The following is a 21,468-nucleotide window of genomic DNA, read 5'->3' on the forward strand; positions in this document are numbered from 1 at the left end:
AGGATGGAGAGATTCAGTGGCTACTCACTCCCAGAGCAAGCCACGCTCTAGCAGTGGCTCAGGGTCTGAGAGGGCACAGAGTAGTAGCAGCACAGGCCACAGAGGGGTGGGGCACGGTGTCTGCTTTTTCTCTGGGTGTAGCCCAGGATTTAGACTCCAAGGAGCTCCCTCAAGTGCGCTCAGAACCTGCGAGGATGGCAGCAGTGTCCAGCGGTGAAAACTGAAGTTGTCCACAGCCATGGAGGGGCTTCTGGGTCCCCTTCCTTGCGTTTCTTCATGGGAAGAAGCCCCTCCTAGCTCCTGGGGGTTTGATTGTGGGCGGCAGGGGTGTGCCAAAGGCGAGGTGTCTCCTTCCTTTCTCTATGTGATCATCCTGAGTTTCTGTGCTTTGCCCGATTTTGGCTGTTTCTTTGTTGTTCTCCAGTGCTCTCCTTTATTTATGTATTTATTTATTTTGTCAAAATGTGGTTGTATATTCATTGTTTGGGGCTTTTTGTGGTAAGGAAAGGACACTAGGAGGGTCTAAACAGCCATCCTGTTGACTTTACATCTCCAATTTGGGACTTTGGAATGGGGCAGCAATCTGAAGGGATTGAGTAAGAAACATCACATGGATGTGATAAAAGTCCTTCTGCATGCTATTCTGATTTTTAACATCAGTTGAATATACAAATTGTTGTTGTTGTTGCCTTTTTATTGAGACATCATAGTTGTACATATTTTTGAGGTACATGTGTCATTCCGATCCATGTACACAACGTGTAAAAATCAAATCAGGGTATTTGAGATATCTGTCACCTCAAACTTTTATCTGTTTTTGTGTTGGGAACATTACAATTCTTTTCTTCTTGACTATTTTGAAATATGCAATAAATTACTATTAATTATAATTTTCCTACTGTATTATCAAATACTAGAACTTATTCCTTTTATCTGACTGAATTTTTGTACCCATTAACCCAAGGGACCCCACCCTCCAAGTTGCAGTCTGGTACTGGTCCGAGGCCTGTTAGGAACTGGGCTGCACAGCAGGAGGTGAGCAGCTGGTGAGCGAGCATTACTGCCTGAGCCTCACCTCCTGTCAGATCAGTGGTAGCATTAGATTCTCATAGGATCATGAACCCTATTGTGAGCTGCACATGTGAGGGATCTAGGTTGAGCACTCTTTATGAGAATTGAACTAACGCCTGATAATCTGAGGAGGAACAGTTTCAGCCCGAAACCATCCCCCTTCCCCTCACCACCCCATCCATGGAAAAATTGTCTTCCATGAAACTGGTCCCTGGTGCCAAAAAGGTTGGGGACCGTTACATTAACCAACTTCCCTTCATCCCCCGCTCTGCCTTCCCAGCCTCTGGTAACCACAATCCTACTGTCTACCTCTGTGAGATCCACTTTTTTAGTTCCCACATGTGAGTGAGAACGTACAGTCTTGGTCTTTCTGTGCCTAGCTTATTTCACTAAGCAAAATGTCATCCAGTTGTATCCATGCTGCTGCAAATGGCAGAATCTCATTTGTTAATGTCTAAACAATATTCCATTGTGTGTGTATATATCTATATGCCCACACACACCACATTTTCTTTATGTGGATGGACACTTAGATGTGCTCCATATCTTGGCTATTGTGAATAATGCTGTAAATACATTGGAGTGCAGATATCTCTTGGATATACTGATTTTCTTTCTTTTAGATATATACCCACCAGTGAGATTGCTGTATCTTCTAATAGTTCTATTTTTATTTTTTTAAGAATATCCATACAAATTCTTCATGTGACTGATTTTAGTTGTAGAAACTAAAGAGGAGCTGAGTATCAAAGTGAGATCAATGTGCTGTAGAAAAAGAAGACATTAATGAAACATATAAGGCCCAAAAACAATAATGTCATGGGAGTATAGACCTAAGGAATTTACAGAAATCTTGGAAAGGGTTTAGTGTTTTCTTAGATTATAAAATTAAAGATTGAGGCAATTCTAAACATAGCCAAAAGGTTTAGAAAGCTACAACTGATATCTAGGTTTCAAATCATTTAGTCAAATTCTACCCCTTACCATGTACAAAATAGAAATCTAAAGTTATTTAGCAGTATTTAACTAGATATAGTCAACTGATAGATTATTTTATATGAATTGACATCTTCACAATATTAAGACTTTTCTTTCTTAGTATTGTGAAGAAATATTGTGAAGGATATTGCAAGTCCTCCCCACCTACTCCCTTCCTGTGTCCTCCAGGAGGGTCAACAGAATGAGCCTCTTATCAAAGATGTGAGAAATAAATTCATGAAGGAAGCACTCAGCATCCTTGAAGGATTCCGTGGTAGAAACGCTTTTATTCATTGAGGAAGAAAACAGAAGTGTTATAAAGTTTTCTTCTGTTAGAAGAAATTTATTACTGGGTGTTTTCTCTCTTGTAGTTGCAATTGTGAAGGGTATATTTCCATTATATTTTCTGTTAGTGTAAAATACAGAACTATTAATTTTGGATTAATTTTATAAATGACAAATTTTCCTGAATTATAGTATTATAGTTATACTCTGCCACAACACGATAAATGGTTTCAAAAATTTTAACTCCATAAAATGTGGGATTATATTATTAAGGTTAATGAACTATCTGGCCCAAGTCTATATATAGGAGTTCTAATGTCCACTTGTAAAATCCAAATGTATCCCAAGTCTTCAAGCCAATCACTATTCTCATTTACATATCAATGGGGACAATTTTGGACCTGGCGGCTGGTTGGAACTTACAGCATAGCAGCAGTGATTCTAAATCTCTTATTTGGTACCAGTTTTATTAGCCAGATCTGAGAATATTGGCCCAGCAGAAATATTAGGACATAGGAACTCACTTTGCTTTCTCTGTATCTTTAGATAGGGCTTTCTGCCATATACATGTTTACTCCATGTCCCTCGACCGGAGAAGATAAGAACTTTTAGTCATTTGAGAATGGGGTCTTGAGAGGGAGCTAGAGCAGCTGCCAACCAGGTGATATCGGCATTTTGATAATACTGGGTTACCTAATGGCAATTTTCTTTGCTGCAATTGGAGTCATTGTCTGATTAACTTTAGGGTAATTATATATTCTCTTTCATTATTAAGATCCATCTGTATTCTGGACATGTCAGCTAGTTAAGTTCAATAGAGATGTGGTAGGTACTAATCTCTGCAATCTTTCAGGAAGCAGTATTGCTTTTGGCTTACTATTTCTGGAGATAGATGCAGTCCTGGTGGCCTGCACTTGACCTTTTCTGTAATAATGGCCCTCACTTCATGAGCCAGGGAACTAATATAAGGACTCTACCAACTGTGGAGTAATACTTTCCTATTATTCATTCCAGAACTTGGGAAATAACCACAAGATCAATTCAGAGACCACTGGGCACACTGCAATAGACCTGAGCCAAAATTTCACTGGTCCCTTGATTCTCCATAAGCCCCTGCTCTGACTGGTGGGCCACAGTGATGCTTGGGTCTCTGGGAATTAGTATCAGTTCAGAGCCAATGTCCAGTGATCCTCCAGTAATTCTGATTATTTTAACTTCCTCAGTGCACAGCTGCATGGAAGGCTGGGAGGAAGATTAACCATATAGATTTTTGGCAGTATGGAAGAGCCCTTCAAAAGAACCTTGCGGGTTCTTCAAGGGAACTAAGGCTCACCAACATTAAAGGGGCTCTAAGTCTGTAAAAAGGTTCATAACTTGGAATTGACTGCGACCTAACTTTCTGTTTAAATTATTCAAATCAGACCTCTCTTCACTAGACATAGAACTTTTCTGTTTATACAGGGTAAGTAAGAGTTTAGTAGTGTATCTATCTATTCAGTTTTAGGAATGCCATTATCAACTAGCCAACGCTAAAGATCTCTGCAAGTCACACTGTTCGGATTACTGCTTTGGCTTTACTTCATTACAGTAACCAAATTCACCCTGTCTCTGGCAAACAAATGCCACCACTACCATCCCAGAGTGCCACCATCTGCATTGAATTGAGGAATCCCAGTTTGATGATAGCAGTTTTCACCCTAACTCTTGACCCATAAAGAACCACCATGGAATGCTTCAAGGATGCTGAGTGCTTCCTTCATGAATTTATTTCCACATCTTTGATAAAGGGCACATTCTGTTGACTCTCTTGGAGGACACAGGAAGGGGTAGATGGGCAGGACTTGCAATAATCCACTCTAGCACTCCAATCTCTTTTCTCTACCATTTATGAGTCTCCTCTCTCTACTTGCGCTACTTGTTTTGGCATTCCAACTTCATTATTCTAGGTTACTTTGTGACCATGTTTTATTCAAACAACCAAGCAAACTCGTAGAGCCATTTGCAGCCCTTTGAACTAACACCTTGAAACTGGATTCTCTCCCAATGAATCCATATCAGTAGAATTGTCTTTATGCAATTCTACATTTCTTCCACCTTGATTCCATGATTTGAATGTCCTCTCCAAACTCAAGTTGAAATCTAATCACCATTGTGGTTGTATTAATAAGTGGGACCATTAAGAGGTGATAAGGCCATGAAAGTTGCACCCTCATCAGTGGGTTAATGTTTTTATCACAGGAGTGGGTTTGTTTTCACAAAAGTGGGTTGTTATAAAAGTGAGCCCAGCCCTCATTATCTCTCACTTTTACCCTCTCTTGTCCTTCTACAAGAGAAGGATGAAGAAGAGAAAAGAAGGGATAATACAGCGTGAAGATTCTTGTCAGATACCAGTGCCATGCTCTTGAACTTCCCAGCCTCTAGAACCATGTAAACTTCTTTTTTTGGTTTTTAAAACATAATATTTATTTTTTTAAGTTAACACGTGCACTATAGAAAACTGAAAAACACAAGAAGCAAAGAACAAACTCATCCACAATCAGAAGGTGTTTACAGTTTTCAAATGTCCTTCTAGGTCCTGTATGTGTTTAGACAAAACATTCAGTTTTATGCGATTAACATCATACAAAATGTATCATGATTTTTCACACATCATAAATACTTACCAATTCAAAATCCCAAAGCTACATGAGTATTTTGATAATCAAGAATATACTACACTAACTCAATCCATTAGGAAAAAAAAATGAAATCCTGCCTTTCTTGAAACGAAGACTTCATAGAAGACAAAATAGCAACAGGCCTCAGATAAAAGCATTGGCAGGGTTCTGATTAAAATACTGCATTCCCTTACAGCTCAATTTAAAATGAAACACAAAGCAACAGGATACACTAAGTATAATGTTTTTAAGAAAATTTATTATGAGACCTTACCATTAAAATATTAGCAAGAAGGTATTCTTTCATTGATTACTTAATGTATTCCTATAGTCCAGCCAAAGACATGCACATACATCAATAGCTTTTGTCAGAATGTAAATAAGAACATATCTCATACTTCTCTCCCTGTGTGCTTCCTTTTGCCCCTCTACTGCCAACCTAATCCACAAGTTCTGGCATACGCTGCTCAGAAGTGGTTTAACAATCCCATGTCCAAGATGCATCTTTTCTACCAATTATAACAAAAAGATGTTTACAAACTGGCTAATTCTCTAACTCTACTTTTTGTCATGTACTGTCACCTCAAGACATCTATAAAGTCTAGATGTTGTAAAATGATACGAACTTTGTTCCCAGTAAACACAGGCACTTTACTAAATATGCACATATAGACCTATGGTTATAATCTAAAACCACATTCCAGATATGGAGATACTAGCAAGGATCCCTTCCATTCACCATTCCTCTTCTCCATCTTCCAGCATTCCAGTGACTAAGTAAAGAGCTACGCCTGGCTCTAAGACGTGGATTAACAAAAGTCACTCCCAGAAGACAGTGCTTCCTAAAAACTAACAAAGATACATTTATAAAGGCATTATTTTACTACCTCTACTTACAACATACTTTGAGCCTTAGGACTTGTTTTTCCTTTAAACACAGCAGTATTAACTAAAATGCACATCAAGAACAATGGTTCGACCCTCTGGACTAATCTAACTCATGGGCACATAATCCTCTCCTCATACTTCCTCCTCCCTCCACCTGCCATCCCCCAGTGAACAGTCAGCATACTTTCCAAAACATCAAGTTTAACAATCCCATTTCTAAATGCAGCCACTCCCCAAATGCAACCACTCCTATGAAACAACAAAAAAATAAAAAATAAAAAATAAGTAAAGGATGTGACTTTAGCCCTTTACTTTTAACGCACTTTTAAACATCTATAAACACTGGATGTTTCGAATAGGACTTCAGTTTTCCACTATAAGCTGAGTCAGCATTAAATAAATGATGCACATACATAACAAAGAATATAATTTGAAAGTATCTTCTAAATAGGAACATTTGGCCAACAGCCCTCCCCCTCTTCCACCTCTCTCAACCCCGTGGTCAGTCATAAGCATCTGTAATGTTTAGGAGGGATTTTAACATTTCATTTCCTAAGTGTTTTTAAGAGAAGTCTTTTCTATAAATTTTAAGACAAAATATATTCAATGTATTAGTTTACTAACTCTTTTTATACACTACAACCTCTTTAACATCTAGAAAGACGAAATATTGTAAAATAGGACTTCTTTGTCTTTTATATACACTACATACACAGATAAGTAAAACAAAATGCATAGACATAAGAGACAATGGTTAATCATGCCTCGCTACAGGTGCAGTGGCACAGAGCTCGTTGCATTTTTCCTCCCTTGTCCCTTCAACCAGTGCACAAACACAATGTGTATTACTCAAAAGGTTTGGCCTTCCCTGCCCCCACTGGCAAAAAGCATTTTATATGAATTTTTTCAAGATATTTATAAAATGTGTTCTTTTACCTCCTCTACTTTTAACATATATCAGGCACTCCTGAACATCTATGAAGATATTTCAAAAACTTCTTATCACTGTCAATTATACATACAGTAGTGGGGAATAAAATGCACACACAAAACAATGGTTATAATACAAAAATGTCTTCTAAATATGACTAGTCTGGCATGAAGTCTTCCGCTCCACATCCTCTAACCCACTGAACCAGCATGGACATGTGTGGTTCCTTGTGTCACTTCCAGAGGTGGTCTAACAACTCTATTTCAAAAAGTCACTTTCAGAATACATTTAATTTCCATGATTTTGTAAACAAATGGGCTTTTACAGGATGTGTAATTTTCTAAACCTATCATATGTCAGCAACCTCTTTTCACCTAGAAAGGCTAGATGTAGCAAATTTTTCTTTTAAAAGGTTGGCAGGATTGTTGAGAGCCTCTTTTTCATATTATATACACAGGCTGTCTATAAATGGCCAATCTTCCCAAAGGGTGGTGGGCCTTTCCAGTGGACCAACTGTGGCATGTCATCCTACCATTTCTCACTTCCCACATTAAGGTCTGGTGGAATGAAGACCAACCGCAATCACTGGATGACTGCAAACTGTGAACTGTTCCACTCATTGTCATGTAGGGCTCCATTTGCCTTTCAGGTGTTCAGCCTTTTGTTCCTCATTGTCAGGACTAGGTTGGATTTGCTCTTAGGACACAGTGGTCATGCCAGGACCCAGAACTACATGGCTCCAGGCCCGAGGAGGTGGCTGAGCTTGGTGCAAACACCTGCCTCCTTCTGCCCCATGCCATGATGGCCCTCAGCGCATGTGGGGCACCTTCCCACCCTGCCACACTCGCTGTCACCCAAAGGTGCTGTGTCCAAGCACAGCAGGGTTGGACAAGCAGACACTGACCACTGGCGGGGCCAGGCTCAGAGAGGCCACTGGCGCCATCAGGTCACCAAAGTGGGGTGGAGAGAGGTTCACAGCTGCTTCAAGGCCTGGGCTTGGCCAGTGGGTGCCACAGCGAGAGCTCCAGGTGTCTGCAGGGCAGAGGCTGTGCCTGTGCCAGGTCCCTAGCGTACCTGCCTGTGAGGGAGCTTCCCTGCTTGACTTCTCACCATACTTTCTGCCAGATTCTAAATTTCTTCATGTATTATCATTTCTGTGGTATTCTGTTGCGGCAGCACAAAGTGACTAGGATAACCTTAAGATCCATTCCTATACACGTTCTCCAGGTTTCTGTTGATAGAAATTGGCAAAATCATGCAATACTTTTTGGTGTGTATTATGGCTCCTCTCAGATCATCCTCTGTATCTCATCCTTAGACTTGCTGACAATGGTGGCAGAAGGCAGACAGGTTCCTAGGCAGGAAGGAGTGGGTCCCGGTGAGGCCCAAACCTGAAGCCAGAGATGGCCTGAAGCCTGGGAGCTGGGCTGCCAATTCTGGGTGGATTCCAGGGCCCAGTGTGGTAACTTCCTTGATGCCTTTCAGCCAGTCAGACAGTGCTTTTCCTGGGCCCGCCCATGGACCAATGAGCATGCACTTCCTCAATTCTGAGCCCATTCTGAGCCCAGACTCAGGCACATGTGGGACTACCTACCTGCCTGTGTATAGGAGCTACTCACTTCAGGCCTTCTGTCTGCTGAGAGCTGTTCTGTCACTCAATAAAGCACTTCTCTGCCTTGCTCACCCTCCAGTTGTCTCTGTAACCTCATTCTTCCTGAACGTGGGGCAAGAACTCGGGACCTGCTAAATGGCAGGCATGAAAATGTCTGTAATACTTTCCTGGCCAGTTTGCTGAGCTGCGGACAGTAACATGCTCCCATTTGTGGGGCTGTGGGAGTGAAGTGTGGCGACCCTTCTAGGGGTCCAGACCTTGGGACTTCCTGAGTCAATGCTGTAACACTATAGCCCTCCCACCTTTCACTGGTGTTGGGAAGCTGCCCCATGTGATGGGAAGCAGCAGCAGAACCGGGCCAGCCCAGGAACCATGGGCCAGAGTGAGTCAGTGGGACTGAACGAGCTGTAACACAAACTGGCTAAAACACACCCACCTCGTCATTTACCGTGCTGCAGGTGGTGGGAACAAGAGAGCTGTAACATGCCCATCCCCACCCCTTGGGGTTCCACTGTTGCTGATGTCTCCGAGTTTTCAGGCATCACTGCATTCTCCTCATCCAGATGCCAGTGTCCACAGCAGAAGCTGCTTGTGGTACGCCTGGTCTAGCCACAGCCTCACACAGAACCAGTGCCTGGAGCTGCCCACCCCACCACAGCATCCAGTGTACCTGGCTGTGCACAGTGGCTGGACCCTGCACTTTCTCCCTCACATACCCCTCACCTCTTCACTCCTGCCTCGCCCTCAGTGGGTGTGGGATCCAGGTCTGTAGCGCAAGCCAAGTGCATCTGACAGGTTGGGTGGGCGGGACAAGCCCAGCAGGCACGAGCAAAACTCAAGCAGAGGCATTGCTGGCAACAGAGGTTGGTGAAGTGACCCCCAAAGGATTGTGGGACACTGAGACTTGTATCTAGTTACAGTAGCAGAAGCAATGATAGGTGGTAGGGAAATGTTCTGAGGAGAATCAGAGCCTCCTCCAGTTCTTCATGCAGGGGGGACAGCTCTTCAGACAGGAGTGGAGGGCTGCTTCTACTGCCAAAGACACTTCTTCTGTAATTGAGGTACACATGGTATTAGACTTTGCATTTGGTTTTCAGAAATCTTAGCCTTGCCGCCCCAGGAGATAAGTTTCCTTGGGAGTAGTCATTGAAGTAGCACTGTGAGCTGGGAACTTAAAGCCTTTCATTCATAATTTTGTTTCCCTAAATGCTCCAGCACAATTTTTATTTAAATGCTCTATAGCAGAAAATATTTTGTCACCCACAACCTTTGCTTTCTCTTTCTATAGACATATTATTATAGGCATTTCCAGGTGATAATTTGAGTAACTGTTTAGCCACTGCATCTAATAGACTGTTAATGCTGCCTATACCACTGGAAACAGTCATTAATGCCTTTAAAGCAGAGCAGATCAGAGCACTGAGAACACCCAGAGGCAGTTTAGCAACTAATATTTAAGACTGTGTTTCTTAGAAACTGCTTTTAATATTATTTTTTAATTTCAAACTTTTATTTTTTAGTTGAGAAATGAAAAGTATATGTATTTATTGTGTACGTGTCATTTTGGAATATGTATACATGGTGGAATGGCTAAATTGAGCTAATGAACATATGCATTACATCTTTATTTTTTTGTGACAGTTCTAAATTCTGTATCATTCAGGTTTCAGTCAGAGAAACAGAACCACCAGGATGAGTGTGTGTGTGTGTGTGTGTGTGTGTGTGTGTGTGTGTGTGTGTGTGATTAGAGACAGGTAAAGTACATTCTCCAGCCTTAATTTCTTTTGAAACTTTTTCTTGAGGTGGGGTGTCGGAGGGGGTGGAGAAGAGTTCTATAATATTATTATCAAATCTGTTTTTTGTGAGTCTGTGTCCCTGGGCTGGAAACTTCACAGGTGTTTCTTAGCTTTTGTCTCACTTAGATGAGACAGAAAGTCTAGAGAGGACTGAAGTTGGGCAATTGCCCTTCCCCTAGGTGGGACGGGGCTCTGGTAAAGTCTTTTTCTATGAGTACTTTGTGATGAAGAATGTTCTGAGTGTGTTTCAGATGGTTATTTTTACCTTCCTTCTGGGCTCCTCACTGTGGGAACCTGGCAGTGTTTCTGGAGGTAAAAGCCATGAAAGTGTGGGGGCCCCTTGACACTGTAACCCCCAAGAGTTTCTCTCTTCCACACTCAGCCTCCAGCAATTTGCCCAATCACTATTTAGTTTTTCCTACCAGTTTAAGGCTTCAGTGACTTCTACTCCAGGTAAACTAATCTCAGTTGTAATTATCTGTGTTTGTCTGTCTCTTCAGATTGTAGGATGTCAGTTTGCCTTGAAACCTCATTGATAGATCCAAGAAGAGTCACTGACCTGCATTTTGTTCAATTTTTTTCTTGTCGTACGGACAAGAGTGTCAACTTCCAAGCTCTTTATGAATTGGAGTTGAAACTGGAAGTTGGTGTCTTTTTTAAAAAAAAAAAAATCCTTTAAAACCAGTATTTTCAATAGACTATGTCTCAGTAGTGATCATTTTCTTCAAATCATCCTCAAACAATACAGTGCATTTGCAATTGGAAAATTTAGGTTTTTTTCTTTTTATCTTTGCATTTTTTCCCCATCATTTCTATGTACTTAGTTAGGGAAACAATTTATCCATATGTCACCTCATCTCCTTTATTAGTTCAACATAGCTTCACTTTTTTTGTTTGTTTGTTTGTTTGTTTGTTTGTTTGTTTTGTTTGAGACGGAATCTTGCTCCCTTACCCAGGCTGGAGTGCAGTGGCCTGGTCTCGGCTCACTGCCAGCTCTGCCTCCCAGGTTCATGCCATTCTCCTGCCTCAGCCTCCCGAGTAGCTGGGATTACAGGCGCCCGCCACCATGCCCAGCTAATTTTTTGTATTTTTAGTAGAGATGGAATTTCACCATGTTAGCCAGGATGGTCTCTATCTCCTGACCTCGTGATCCACCCGCCTCAGCCTCCCAAAGTGCTGGGATTACAGGCGTGAGCTACCGCGCCTGGCCCACCATAGCTTCTCTTTACTTCCTTTTACCATTTATCTACATTAGGCATTCTGTTAGTATTTTCTTGAGATTGTCATCAACTTGGTCTTTTGCTACAATCATTTATTTGTTGTTATTTAAAAATAATTAATTGGTTTTTAGTTTTATTTTGTCCCCAGTTCATTCTCCAGTCACATTTTTACCTCATCGTGTTGTCATGATTTCACCTTGTATTTCTTCTTTCAAACATTTTATCTTTTCTTTAATTTTATTTAATTAATAAAGTTTTTTTTATTACCAATGTCTTTCATCCAGACTGGATAATTTTTGTAGGTTGCAGAATATATGCTTACATATTATTTGTTTTTTATTGTCAAAATTTTGTTTTCTTTTGCTGTATTGTTTTGTTATAGCTGCTTCGCCTTTTCTACTCCCCCTACTCATTTCTCAAATATATGGGTAGATTCTCCTTCTCTACCTTTCCACTTTATCTCTGGTCCTTCTTGTAAATCCCCCCTTGATCTTATTGGCTAGATTTTATGTTTGGATTTTTAGTTACTTAGAGAAGGTAAGTGGTGGCATGGAGGAGAGAGAGACTAGAGCTATGCATCAGTTCTATTCAAGTATTTTGTCTTTAATCCCTTTCTTTGGAAGTTTACTAAACCTTTTGTACTAGATTTTATACTGTCTATTTGTGGGGGAACTTCGGGTCATTTTCTCCATTTTAGGGTGAGTCCACCAATTTCGCTGCACTGAGTCTTTGGATATATGAAAACAACGATTGCTTAACTCACCATTTTCCAGCCATTTCTCCTCTCATTTGAGGAAATGTTGGAGATAAACTCAAAATTTGGAGGTTTTCTATACAATGTGATGCTTTTTAGCTACTATGAAAAGGTATCCACTGGTGTGGGGAGTGATAGTTCCCTTTTATTCTAATATTTTCTTCTGCCAAACTTTTATCTATTATAGACAGTCAGTTCCAGATAATTCTTCCTGAGGTATTTCTCTCATGTTCCTTTAAGCCAGGAAAAAACAAAATTGTGACTCTCTTTAGTTTTTCTGGCTTTCATTCACCTGCCCTTCAGTCATCTTTCCTGGGCCATCAAGAGACTTTTCAGGATTTTATCCACTCACTTTTTTATTCATAGTACAGCTTCTGCTTGGGGTGTGTGTGTGTGTGTGTGTGTGTGTGTGTGCATTTGGGAGGCAGAGGGGTCAGTAGAGAAATCTTGCATTATTCTTAAAATCTTCAGTATATAAAGATACTTTTTAAAATTTAGGATTCATGGTCTGTCCCATTTCTTGTAAGAGTATTATTTGTATAATTTTGTGTTCATTTTACTTCTTATTTTCATTAGTTTAGGTTTAGACAAAGAAATTTCTGTAATTATATATTTACTCTACCATATTTCTTCGTAAGTCCTTTAATATAATTCAATATTTGGTGGTGATCAAGTGACCCAGTGTTTCTTTTTTTTTTTTTTTTTTTTTTTTTTTTTGAGACGGAGTCTCACGCTGTTGCCCAGGCTGGAGTGCAGTGGCGCGATCTCCGCTCACTGCAAGCTCCGCCTCCCGGGTTCCCGCCATTCTCCTGCCTCAGCCTCCCGAGTAGCTGGGACTACAGGCGCCCGCCACCGCGCCCGGCTAATTTTTTTTGTATTTTTAGTAGAGACGGGGTTTCACTGTGGTCTCGATCTCCTGACCTTGTGATCCGCCCGCCTCGGCCTCCCAAAGTGCTGGGATTACAGGCTTGAGCCACCGCGCCCGGCCGACCCAGTGTTTCTTAGAGGAGAATTGTTATGAAGATTAGCCTAATGAACACACATCACAGTGTGATTTATCTTCTAGTGTGAGAATTTAGATAATGGGAAAAAGAGGCTGAGTAATTGAAATCCATCCATGCATTATGGGTACTGAAAGGATTTTAGTCATTACTATCAACTTCTTTTCTGACTAAATTTGCTACTAGTCTCATTGATTCTGCTAAATTAATTATAAAGACAGAATGAGAAGTACAAGGGTCAGATAGGAAATAAAAGAAGGACTGTATAATTAACATGTCTGATAGTTACCACTCCTCTACACCCCCCAGTCCTATGTCCAGATATATGAAAGCTGACGTGTGTCTCAGAAATGAAAACTTACCCCAAAAGACATTACACTTTGTGTTAGTCCATTCTCACATTCCTATAAAGAACTACCTGACCCTGGATAATTTATGAAGAAAAGAGGTTTAATTGACTCACAGTTCTGCAGTTTTAGCAGGAAGCATGGCTGGGAGGCCTCAGGAAACTTACAATCATGGTGGAAGGTGAAGGGGAAGCAAGCATGTCTTACCATGACGGAGCAGGAGGGAGAGAGAGTGCAAAGTGGGAAGCGCTACACACTTTTAAACAACTCGATCTCATGAGAATGCATTCACTACCAGGAGAACAGCAAGAGCGAAGTCCACCTCCGTGACTCAATTACCTCCCATCAGGCCCTCCTTCAACACATGGGGATTATTGTTTAGCATGAGATTTGGGTGGGGACACAGTGAAACCATATCAATCTTGGAAATAAAGAATCTTCAAAACCAATATAGTGAGATTAAATATAGGCAAAACTATGAGGTTGGTGAAGTTTGCCTTCTGAGCCACTTAATCTTTTGTTTCCTGGATCACAGCTTCCTCGAGCTGCTCATAACTATTCATATGCCCCTTGGCAAAACCTGTTCTCAATTTTTTTTACTCTGAGGAATAAATAACTGATGGAGGACCCCACACAGGGGATATTTTCATTTAATCAGGATTTAAGGATTAAGTAAACGAGTTAGATTGTGGAATGTGGAATTTTATGTATCAGCAAGCTTATAAGGAAGGATTTCTTTTTACTTTGGGGCCTCTTGGGTCCCTGAAATCACATTATATGGCTAATGCCTATTCTGTTCTCTGCATAAGGAAAACTCTCAGTGGTTATTAACTTCTTTTTGAGTTCTCTACTCTGCTGAAAGTTAGCAAAGCTTTGTGTACTCATTCAGCAAATATCAATTTATTGACATTTGTTTAATACAGCAAAGGGAAAAAGGTTAGAAATATTTTTCAACAATTTGATATTTTAACAGTTTTCACCTTCAGGTTATGCGAGGCCTTAAAATACCTTACTACCTTTTAAGGTCTTATACACTAAAATCTTAAACATTCGGCTGGGACTAATGTTTAAGTCCAAGGGCTTTCTTTGACTGAACATTTGCCATGACTAGGCACAATATCTAGAATCCTTCCATAGCTCAACCACTTTGGAGTCTTTTCTCATTTTATCAAGAAAGAAAGGACCCAAACAATGCCCAAATCATACTTGAACCCTAGTCTAAGTGTATTTGAAACTTCTGGTTCAACGTAGGAAGCATTTATGCAACCCTGTGCAAGTACTATCGAGCGCTATGAGAAAATAGATTTCTTTCATGCAACGAAACTTTGATAATTGCTTATGTCTCCTTATGGTCCCATGAGCATGTCACGGTTACAGATCTTTTATCACAGTGGAGATAGAGTGCAAGCAGGGAAAGGCAGATCATAAACAAACAAAAAGTAAAATATACAATATGTCAGATGGTCTTAAGTATTATGGAAAAAAGTAAAATGAGGTTGGGAATTCTGAGGTTGGGGGAGAGTTGCATTTTAATCTAAGGTAGTTAGGGAAAGCCTCATTGAGGTGACAGTTGACAAAAATTCAAAGGAGATTTAGGACTGAGCCATTCAGATATTTGGGGAAAGAGTGTACCAGGCACAGTGAATAGCAAGTGCAAACAGTTTTTCAATTAAGGGTGTACCTGGTTTATTTTAAGCACAGAAAGGAGTTTAGTGTTAGCAGAAAGGATAAGAGAAGGAGGGGAGTAATGGGAAATGAAGCCATAGAGGTGAGAGAATCTATGGGAGATCTTGTGGGGTCTTATAGACCAATTGTAAGGATTTGATTTACTTTAGTTAGAGTGAAGTGGGAGGGTATTAGACATTCTGAATAGAAGTCTGACATGATCTAACTTAAGTTGTTCAAAGGATCACTTTAGTTTCTGTCTTGAGATTAAACCATAAGAGGGCAGGGGTGGAAACAGCATATCTAGTATAACATTCCAGGCAATTGGTTATTAGAATTGTGGTGGCAGGGAGGCGGGTGGGATTCTGGATGTATGTGGAAGGAGAGTCAACAAGATTTACTAAAGGATAGGATGGTGGTCAGGAGGGGAAAAGTGCACTTAGGGATGTCTCCAAGAGTTTTGGCCTGCATTTGTTAGGAGATGGTAACAATTGAGATGGAGAGGATTGTTGGAAGAATGAACTTTGATGAATAATCAGGAGTTCAGTTAGGAGATGCCTAGTAGAAAATTGAAGTTCAAGACTGAAATTCAAGACTGGAGATTTAAAAAACCTGGCTGTCATCAGCACATAAATGGTATTTAAGAGAAGAAGTCTAAGCCCTCCAGACATTATTACTCAGGCTTCTTTGTCCTCTGGCTTGTTGTTGGATTTTGTCAATGGGTGGCCCTTTCAGGAGAGAAGAAAGAAGAGAAAAGCAAGGTCTGTGTTTTTTCCCCATCAACTCATGTTAGGCAGCCCCTCTGCTGTAGTGAGAGCTTTCACTGGGTTCTGGTCACTGCTTCTTCCCAGTCCCTCCAGGCCTAGGGCTGACGGAGTGTCAGTTGCTTCTCACTGTTACCAGTCCTGGCTGCTGTATCATCTCTTATTGGCTCCCTTGACCCTGTCCACTCCATTTAACTCTCTTCAGTTACTGCTTCAGAGTATAACATCTTTTTCTTACCAGGACCCTAATGACATTAGCAGATCTGGTAAAAAATAGTTGGCAAGCAGTGGCACTTGAGTCCTGAGGCCAAATCTATTGTCGATTTGTGATTATCATTTTGATAATTGATAATTATCATGATTCCTATATGGTTATTGAAATGATTATTTTTATTATCATTTAATTTAGTTAATTTTGTTCTATCTTACAACAACATGTATTAGAAGCATGATGTAAGGAAGAAGCAGTTTAGGCTTGTTGTATGATCTTGGGAAAGTCATATCACTTCCTGAACTTAAGTTTCTGGATAAGTGAGCATGGTAATTACTGCCTCTTAATAAATAACAAGTCTTTCAATATTAAACCTCCTCCCAGGTTCTTGAAGGAAGTTGTTAGAGGAGCACAAAGGTTAACTGCCTACTTTCAAATTTGTCTAAAGGTACAATCCTGGTACCTAAAACCCACTATTGCTAGCCAGGGTTAGAAGAGATGGGTAGGAGAAGGGGAAGGCTGTCAGTACCTGCAATGTCAAAAAGCATGCCATTTTAAACAGTTTTCAGTATTTTTTTTCTCAGAATAAATTCTTTTGGTCAAAGTCACATAAGGAAGGGCAGAAAACAAATCTAAAGACTTTGGAATGGCAGTCCAAATATTGACTGTTACCAGCATGTTTCCTCCGGGTCTCCCCACTGAAGGCTACATCTAGGAATGATACACAGTCACGCAACCCTGGAGTTTGTCAGCTGAGCACCTCTGGATCTCTGGCCTTCAGCACCCGGAGAATAATTCTTAAATCTACAAACTGTCTCGTGCAGCATTTTTTTTTTCCCTTCTCCTCAAATAATATCCAATTACTGAGTGCTGTGCTGGGAGAACCTGGGGAAATGCTAGAAGGAAACGCAGCTGAGAGCCACTGTGGTTTGACAGCTCTCCAGCTACTTTGAAAATATTTTGGCAAAAACAAGATTTTAAGTAAAACTGTTTCCTTTGGTAACATACCCAAAACTGCAGGTTTTACATTTTCAGTACTATGATTTGGGCCAAAAGTGGAAAAAGAAAAAAAAAATGGGGAGCTAAAAGCTGTTCTTGAGGGAGGAAGATAGAATCTAAGAAAAAGGGGACTGTTTCGCATGGGATGCAGATATGAGAGTAGGAGGGAAACAGATGGAAGCGTATTGAACTTTCTCTCCTCACTTCTTTTCTCTACTAAAGAATTTCCCCGTCAAAACACAAGGCTCTTTTTTTGCCTTAAGATGGCCAGGAGAGGATTCACTGGGGAATTACTAGGCTAGGATTTGTGTTATTGCTTATTATAGGATGAGCAATAGCAACTGGGGAGGGTCAAACCACATGGGTGCTTCATTTCAGGCCATCCTACATTATAGCAAATGCAGGAGGGGATAAAATGGATAATAGTTATATCAACCCTGTTAGTTGGTCCTTGGAGAATATGCTCATTTATTCTTGCTTCATTTTTTTTCCTGATTGCATCCATGCATAAATTCCCTCCATTTTTGAAAACATCAGCTCTCTCCTATCCCAGGACCTTTGTAGATACCTTCTCTACCCAGAATGCTTTGCCCTCAAACTCCACCATTCTTTTCAGGGAAGCCTCCCTTTATCCTACAAGTGATAGTAGTGTTTTATGTTGTCTTTCTGGCCATCTGTTTACATATTCCCCAACACTGTAAATTCTACAAGGGCCTGTTCACCATCACATCCCCAAGGGATGGCATAAGGTGAATGTTCAATTTAAAAGGTTAGCAAGTTGTCTGACTAAACCTGCTTTTCTTTAGTTTCCTTTTCTCATTATACTTCTTTCCTAATAATCTAGTTCTCCTTTGTTTTTGTTTCCCCTTATATTGCTCTTTTTTCCTATTACCCTTTCTCCGAGACTTCTCCTTATGTAGAAGCTTTGCCTAAAGCAAGGGTTTGTAGGAAATATACTCTGAACTATATAATGTTAATATCAGAAGGTACTTTGGAGATTATGTAATTAAACCCACCTCCAGTTTTATAATTGTGCTCCATTGTCCAAGGTCACAGAGCTAGTTGGGAACAGAATTTAGATTTGAATCCTGTAATCCCAACTCTATGTTAAGTCTTCCTTTCATTATTGTCACTCTATACAAAGTGTTAGACAAAAGGGTGAGGTTCCAAAAATACTAATCATCTCTCTACAACACAAGCTCCATATCATCCAAGAGTTTGACATCTCGTTGGCAAGAAAAGACTGCTCCCTGGGTCCTTCCCAAAAAATTGCTATTATAAGAATAAAACTTATATTCAAACTCTGTCCTTAACTTCCCTCAGACTCAGGAAGATCCATTTATCTTAGCGTGCTAAGGGAGAGATACAAGTTTGATATTTAGTTCCTAAATAAATGTTTATGTCAAAAACAGTGAACCCAAAAGTTCAAAACCCTATTAAAAAGAGAGAAGACTAGGAGAGAGAAATATTAATAATGATAATAATAACAATAGCTGACATTTATTACTAGCACTGCTCTAGCAACCTGTCCTAAATGACATATATTTACTCAGTTAATCCTCCATCAACCTGTAACTTAAATACTATTATCCCTACTTTATCAATGAGGAAACTGAAGCATAAAACAACTGTTCAATGTATTTATCTAGTAAATGAAAAGCTGAGATTTGAACCTGAGCAGTTTACTCCAGCATCAACACTCTGTGGAACATCTAGATGAAGATTCTACCCCCGAAACAGAGATAAGTTTTTACAACCTCCGTGAAAGATCCCACTGATATAACCAAGTTCTACCAGGCCTGAAATAATTTGGAGTCAAAACCTTGGGAATGGCCGGTCTTTCACAATTGTATATGTAACTGGCTGCCCTGTTCATGAAGCACTGAACTGATTCTGAGAATTTTCTTTTATCTGTCTGTTCTCTGTAAATAATTTTCACTTGTTGCCAGTTTTTTTTAATTCAGGCAATATCCTTTCTCACAAGCTGAAGAACCTATAAAGGGCATGATGGTTTCAATAGGAGTGAAAGTCAAGAGGCGCCTCAGAAAAGGGTTTTGTTACCACTTCACTGTGGCACTTAGCATGAAATCCAAATTTCACCCACACAGCCTTACAGGGAGGGCCTTGCTCATGATTTGATGTGATCTCCCACCACTCCCTGTGCTATAGCCATTGCAATACTCCTGCAGCCTCTCGAACTCGCAACTGTGTCCTGCCCCCAGGACCTGTGTTCTTGCTCTTATGTGGCAAGTGGCTTTCAGAAAAAAAATAGTGCAGTTATAGAACAAATTTTTCATGCTATACTTTTACTGTGCAGAACTTTTACTGTGCAGAAAGTTCTTTTAGACAGTGTTGGATTGAGGAACATAAGGGCTGGAAGAAAAGTCAGCATGAAGGAAGTCTTTCAAGGCAGTAAAGGGCATTGGCTTTAAGATTAGATCAGCATTGATTCTTTGCTCTTCCACTTATTATCTCTGTGTTCTTCTATAAATTAATTAATCTCTTTATACCTAGTTTCTGGCACAGAAATTGAATGAATATATGTATCCATTTAATCACCTAAAGAGGTATGTATACATATGTATTATGTATTTTGCCACAAATTCTGGACAACTGCTAGTCCTCAACTAAGGGAAAATAGCAGCAATACCAATAGAATGTAAATCGGATGAAAGCCACTCTGCTAAGGATTAAGATTCACATAGATGGTCAGTATGTGCATGCATAATATGTATGTACAAGGCCTAGGCTCCACCTAAATAGGTCAGAAAGATAGAAGGGCAGATTTTACAAGTAACCGTTTTAGGAGGAGTTTTTGTTTGTTTGTTTTTAAATTTATTTTTATTTTTTATTTCTGTAGGTTTGGGGGGAGCAGGTAGTGTTTGGTTATATGAATAAGTTCTTTAGTGGTGATTTCTGAGATTTTGGTGCACCCATTACCCAAGCAGTATTGACTGTACCCAGTTTGTAGTCTTTTATCTCTCAACCACCTCCCACCCTTTCCCTTGAGTCCCCAGAGTCCACTGTATCATTCTTATGCCTTTGCATCCTCATAGCATAGCTCCCACTTATGAGTGAGAACATGCGATGTTTAGTTTTCCATTCCTGAGTTATTTCACTTAGAATAATTGTCTCCAATTTCAACCAGGTTGCTGTGAATGCCATTATTTTGTTCCTTTTTTATGCCTTAGTAGTATTCCATGGTATGTATATGCCATAATTTCTTTATCTGCTCATTGATTGATGGGCATTTGGGCTGATTTCATATTTTTGCAATTGCGAATTGTGCTGCTGTAAACATATGCGTCCAAGTATCTTTCTCATATAATGATTTCTTTTCCTCTGGGTAGATACTGAGGAGTGGGATTGCTGGATCAAATGGTAGTTCTACTTTTAGTTCTTTGAGGAATCTCCACACTGTTTTCCATAGTGGTTGTATTAGTTTACATAGTAGTTTATGACCAGTAGTGTAAAAGTGTTCCCTTTTTACCATATCCCCACCAACATTTATTATTTTTTGATTTTTTGATTATGGTCATTCTTGCAGGAGTAAGGTGGCATCACACTGTGGTTTTGATTTGCATTTCCATGATCACTAGTGATGCTGAGTACTTTTTCATATGTTTGTTGGCCATTTGGTACCTCTTCTTTTGAGAATTGTCTATTCATGTCCTTAGCCCACTTTTTGATGAGATCGTTTGTTTTTTTTCTTACTAATTTGTTTGCACTCCTTGTAGATTCTGGATATTAGTCCTTTGTTGGATATATACATTACAAAGATTTTCTCCCACTCTGTTGGTTGTTTGTTTACTCTGCTGTTTCTTTTACTGTGCAGAAGCTTTGTAGTTTTATTAAGTCCCATCTATTTATCTTTGTATTTGTTATATTTGCTTTTGGGTTCTTGGTCATAAAGAACTTTGCCTAAGCCAGTGTCTAGAAGAGTTTTTCCAACATTATCTTCTAGAATTTTTATGGTTTCAGGTTTTAGATTTAAGTCCTTCATCCATCTTGAGTTGATTTTTGTATAAAGTGAGAGATGAGGATGCAGTGTCATTCTTCTACATGTGGCTTGTCAATTATCCCAGCACCATTTGTTGAATAGGGTTTCCTATCCCCACTTTATGTTTTTGTTTGCTTTGTCAAGGATCAGTTGGCTGTTAAGTATTTGGCTTTATTTCTGGGTTCTCTATTCTGTTCCATTGGTCTGTATGCCTATTTTTATACCAGTACCATGCTGTTTTGGTGACTATGATCTTATGGAATAGTTTGAAGTCAGGTAATGTGATGCC

At 40.0% G+C, this 21,468-nt stretch overlaps 1 protein-coding gene across 18 annotated transcripts in view; it reads left to right on the top strand.

The window, feature by feature from the left end:
• LOC105473041 (uncharacterized) overlaps positions 1–21,468 on the top strand; it is a 419,449-nt gene that overhangs the window by 377,048 nt on the left and 20,933 nt on the right. The window lies entirely within an intron of this gene.

The sequence above is a fragment of the Macaca nemestrina genome, chromosome 6, assembly GCF_043159975.1.
Source record: "Macaca nemestrina isolate mMacNem1 chromosome 6, mMacNem.hap1, whole genome shotgun sequence".
NCBI lineage: Eukaryota > Metazoa > Chordata > Mammalia > Primates > Cercopithecidae > Macaca > Macaca nemestrina.